This window comes from Mus caroli, chromosome X (assembly GCF_900094665.2).
Source record: "Mus caroli chromosome X, CAROLI_EIJ_v1.1, whole genome shotgun sequence".
Taxonomy (NCBI): Eukaryota; Metazoa; Chordata; class Mammalia; order Rodentia; family Muridae; genus Mus; species Mus caroli.
This window is the reverse complement of record NC_034589.1, coordinates 155,391,925-155,397,846: the sequence shown is the minus strand read 5'-3', so window position 1 is coordinate 155,397,846 and position 5,922 is coordinate 155,391,925.

Here is a 5,922-nt window from a genome sequence, read left to right as displayed (position 1 = left end):
GGTGCATCATCTCTGAATGAACACAGACCTGGCAGTCGTCTACTGTATGTGTGTTGCTGGCTTATTTATAGTCTTTTTTTTTAATATATTTTATTACGTATTTTCCTCAATTACATTTCCAATGCTATCCCAAAAGTCCCCCATACCCTCCCCCTCTCCCCCATTTCCCTACCCACCCATTATTTATAGTCTTAATTCCATCAAATTTTCTAGAAATATTTCAGATACCCAGAGGTTAGCTCTGTAAACTTTTTTTTCTTAAATATAGTTTTCATTTTCCATAATATTTCCTCTACATTAAGAATGCCAACCATTCCCTACTGAAGACTTATCTTAGGCCACCATCCCTGGCCTAAAGCTGTACTACAGAGCAATTGTGATAAAAACTGCATAGTACTGGTACAGTGACAGACAAGTAGATCAATGAAATAGAATTGAAGACCCAGAAATGAACCCACACACCGATGGTCATTTGATCTTTGAGAAAGGAGCTAAAACCATCCAGTGGAAAAAAGACAGAACTTTCAAGAAATGATGCTAACTCAACTGGCGGTTAGCATGTAGAAGAAGGCAAATTCTTATCTTGTTGTACAAAGCTCGAGTCTAAGTGGATAAAGAAGGATTTTACTTAAAACCAAGTGAAAAGATACACATACTGAAATTACAGTAATATACAAGTTTGTTTCTATAAGGTCTCCTTGACATTCATGAAAGTGGAGTATTGAGCCTGAGATAGTGGCACAGCCTTGTAATCCTAGCACCTGGCAAGCAAGCAAGATCCTGTTTCATAGAAGGGAGGGGGAAAGAGGAGGAGGAGCCTAGTAATTATGGCTTATTGAATGTACATATAAAGATTTTTGCATTTTTATTTTAAGGCTATGGATGTTTTGGTTGTGTGTGTGTGTGTGTGTGTGTGTGTGTGTGTGTGTGTGTGTTATGTGTGTGCCTGAGACCCTCAGAGGTCAGAGAATGACATTGGATCCCCTGGATCTGTAGTTATAGATAGTTGTTAGCTTCCGTGTGGAAACCAAACTCTGCATGGCCAACAAGTATGCTTAGCAGCTGAGCCATCTCTCCAGTTTCTTGTATATCTAATCTAAATTCATCGTTGCTTCTACTGTTCCAAACAACCGTGGGAATGCAGTTGGCATGAGTTGCTCTGACTCTGTGCCTTTCAACTCCTTTAAAACCCAAGCAAGCACTCACGTGGCAGAGAACATTGTCCCACCAATAACAAAGGTTACAATCATGGAGAGTTTTAGGGGATGGATAAAACGATAACATGCAAGTCAGAGACATTTCTTTACTGGGAGAGTCCCGGTAAAACTCCCGGTAAATAATTCCCCTACTTTTTACACTAACTCTAAGTTTGGCTGCACCTTGAAATTACCCGGACAGCTAAAACAGCAACAATCGAATAAACACTAAGGCAAAGCAGGTCTGGGAGTCCTGCACTCTGTGGGCTCTTGTGTCATTGGTTCGAGCTAAAGCTTCAGCCTTGGATTTCAGCAGGTGAGGTGGATTCCTATCGGCAGGTAAAGAGGAGAAAGAACCAATCCAATTAATCTTATTGCAGCAGGTTTTCAACGTGAACAGCCATCACAATTATCTGAGAGACCTGGGGATCCAGGCACTCCACCAGAAAAAGCACAAGACCCTGGTTTTGACCCTCAGCATCTGAGCTGCTTGGGTATGCTGTTCAAACTGCTGGGTGGAGGGCGCCATCTCGTGGCAGAATGATTGTTAGTTCGTTAGTCGTTGGCAGGCTTTTCCAGTCATTCTGAGAGAAGACTTTCCCCAATAGTGCATCCAGCGCTTCCGGAATGATAAACTTAAAAAGAACTGGAAGGAAAGAGGAAAGAAAAACGTGTCGAAAGAAGGGCAGCAAGGTTCCTGGAACTTGTAAGGCCTTAAGGAAAGTAAAAGCTCGAAGAGAACAAAAACTGACAGAAACGTCTCCTTCTCGAATCCTTATCTCTACATCAAGCCTCGGGTCTCAAACCAGACCGCTCTGGCGCTTTTCAGACTGTGACTTTGAAATCACTCACTGGCCTCAGGATCGTCCCACACATCTTCAGTTTCTGCCACCGGCCTTTCCGGCTAAACAGCCTTTCCCGGATTACAAAAGCACTTCCTCAAATCACCCACCCACAACCACCACTGCAAAATGTCTCCTGTCACTAAATCTCCCCATCATCTGATAGGAAACAGAGTCCTTCCCACCCGCCTCCAGCCTGCTTTCCTTCCCAACCCTGGAGAAGAGGCAGCTTTCCCCTATATAAATTGCAAGCCCATCCATAGCTGCTCCTCGTTCTTCTTACTTGGGTAACGGGCTCAGACTTCATCTGGTGCACAACTGCTTCTTCCCATCCTGCTGCCTTTCGCTCACACCTGCTGTCTGGTTTCAAAATCTGGAGATTAACTGCTAATGTCAGTCAATAGAAATAAAATGTTGCACTAGACCAATGTGACATTCTAAACTGATTATTTTTAAAAATCAGATGATAATCCCAGCACTCAAGGAGTGAGGATTATGAGTTTGAGGTCAGCCGGGGCTCTAGATCTCTAGATTTTTAAAACAAAATAAAAAACACTGTGCCCCCAAAAGACTGCTCCAACTAAGTTAATTAAATTTAAAAAATAAAACCAGAAAACATATCTATATCTAAAACAGATCTGTTAGGCACAGAAAAAGGTTAGAAAATAGCACATTTATTGATTTTTGCTATGGAGGGAGTCAGTTCTCTCCTTCCACTGTGTGGGTTCTGGGATCTAACTCAAGTTGTTACACTTGACAGAAAGTACCTTTATCAACTAAGTCACATCTTTGACCCCTGTGACGCCATTTTTACAAAAGAACGTTGTATGAACTTATATAACAACACACACGTAGGAAATCCCCTGAAGAACAAACATCTATTCTTGTAATTAAATGTTTGGAACCACATGGGGATAATATTATAATACATATGCATAATAATGCAATCACACAAAATGGGCCTGAATACATACAATATTCTTTGGTCTCAAAAATTTTACAGTCTTGCTGGACATGGTGGTAAAACACATACCTATAATCCCAGCACTCAGGAGGCTGAGGCATGTAGATTGAAATTTTGAAGTCAGTCAGGACTGTAAAGTGAGTTTGAGGCCAGCCTGCCTGTAAAGAGACTTTATCTCAAAGTAAAATAAAATAGATGTGTGTGTGTGTGTGTGTATGTGTGTGTGCCTGTTCATGTACACACTTGTGTATCTGTAAGTGAATGCCAGAAGTCAATGTCAGGTTTTGTTTCTTAGTATCATCTACTTAGGTTTTAGAGATAGGGTCTCTTACTGGCCTGGAGCTCAATGATGAAGTCTGGATTGATGGCCAGAGTGCCTCAAGGGTCTGCCAGTCACTGCCCCAGTCCAGGATGTTACAAGAACACACCACTGTGCCCAGCTTTGGAAATGGCTCCTAGGTGTCAAAGTAGATCCTTATGCTGGCACTCACTTTTTTGATCCATTTCTTTAGCCTTCCAAAAATACTGGTATGCTAAAGAATGCCTAGAGCTGACCATGAAAAGTACAAGAGAATATACAATTCAACTCTTAGCTTTGCAGCAAACTTTAGATAAGTGACTGATTCTAGCAAGCCTGTTCATATTATTCCCAAAATGAGATTCTAATAACAAAAAGCTATGTGAGCTGTGTGGGAGAAGAGTCACAGATAGTTGTCTGGTATAATGTATACACAATTTATCTGTACCCGGGATCAATGAGGATCCACAGGCACTTGGAGACAGAACTCAGAAAGTCTATATCTGCTAGTAGACGATAGTAAAATCGACAAAACTAAGATAGGCTGTGTTCCAAATGTTCACTGCCAGAGACGCTCAGCAGATCACACAATGAGAGCCTTATGACTTAACTGGAAGTCTCCAGAGCCCTGTGCAGAAGAATGAGTCCAGCCTTGGGGAGTTCTTTAGGAGTACAATTTGCCACATGAACTGAGATCGTGGAGTGTTGTGAGAGATAGTTGGGAAGTATTAGCTCTCCTTTGCAGAGAGAGCCAACAAACTACTAGCTCATCAGTCCACTCATGGAAGTGTGTGAGTTGCAACTTTAGTAATATGGGCAACATCTTGGGAAGGTCAATCAGAGGTTTCTATGTGATTAGTGATGGTAAATAGAAAGGGCTACCAAAGGGCTGTCATGTTCCACTCTGATTTAACCTTCCACAACCAGGCTTTAGATTCTAGCACCACACTATCAAAACTACTCTCTTGACTGTCAAGGATAAAATTCTCTTTGCCAGGTTAGGTGACTTCTGCAGTTTCTTGTACTGCTTGGAATTAGTGCGCTAGTATATGATGGTTAAGAGCATGAACTCGGGAGCCAGGATAATTCAGCTTTTCTTTACATCAGTTTTCCCTTTGAGAAATGGAAATGGCCATAAGTATTCAGCACAGGTCTCTTCTTTTTTGTTCCTCCTTTTATTCTAGAAATACCTACTGAGCTTCTATTGTACAGCCCCCAGGGCTGAGTGCAAAGGACAGCCTTGCCATCATGGAGAAACTAGACCAGAGTGCTTTCACACTGCTTAATCAGTGAGTGATAAGAGTTTGAAAGGTAGAAGTAGACCCTTGAAATCCTAAAACAGGAGGTTCAATCAATTCAGGAGTGAGGCTAGTCCCACCAAGTCATGGTATCATGGAGCAGTCATGAAGCACAGCTACATCATTGTGCTCAGTACTGGTTCATCCTCTTACCTGGGTTACTCCGTTTGGGTCCTTTGACATCCCCATTCTCATGACTTTGACTTAATAATGAATTTTCAGGGCTGGTACTGTAGCTCAGTTAGTAATGTTATGTTTTAAACCTAAGACAAATGGCTACCTAGCATATCAAAGCAGATGGTAGCTGCTAGTTTCTCCTGACATCTCTCAGTCCCTACCTGTTAAAGAGCTGTCCTGGCTGGCACAACCAACCACCTACACTGAACTCTCCAGGCCAGGAGGCTGGGCTACTCTTCCCTATATAAAACCCAACCATTTTGGTTGCCTGCCTTTTTTGTATTATTGGGCCTCCTGATTGCTGCACCTGGTTCCCCTCTCCTCCCCCCCCCTTCTGAACGGCACATATCAGACTGTTGATGTCCATCTGGACTCTCCCAGATGTCCTTGCCTCTGACTATGCTTTCCCACATATCTATAATAAACTTTCTCTTCCACCATACCTAGAAGCAGTTATGTTTCTTTCCTTTTTTTATTTTTTTATTTTCATTCAGGTAGAACACTTGTTTATCATACATAAAAATGTTGGATTTGATTTCCCTCAGTATATAAATCAAGAGTAGTGGCCCAAGCCTATATCCAGGCATTTGGACAGCTGAAGCAAGAGGGTCAGAAGGTCAAAAGGTCATCCTTCAACACATAGTGAACTTGAAGCCGGACTGAGGTACCTGAGACACTGTATTTCTAAAAGTGCAGTTTGTGGGACTAGAGATAGAGCATTTACCTAGCAAGTGCCAGACCCTTGGCTCTTGGTAAGGGAGGTTCATTTTGGATTGGATTGATAGCTCAGTGGTTAAGAGCACTTGTTTGTCTTGCAGAGAACCCAGGTTTCGTTCCCAGCACCTACATGGTAGCTCACAAGTGTCTAAAATTCTAGTTCTAGGGGATCTGAGGGCCCCAGGCACACATGTGGTACACACATATGCATGTAGTCCAAACACTCAAACACATAAAAATAAGGTAAATAAATACATAATAATAACAGGTTCATTTTCATGCCAGACCCCATGCAAAGAACTAGGAATATGGCAAGAATAGGGAGGCTCTGCCCCTTTATGACCATTGTTTTCTCAACATGCTACCTGTCATCTTACTTTTTCCCTTGGACTCTGGAAAAAGCTGTCTCCTTCTTTTTTTTTTTTTTTTT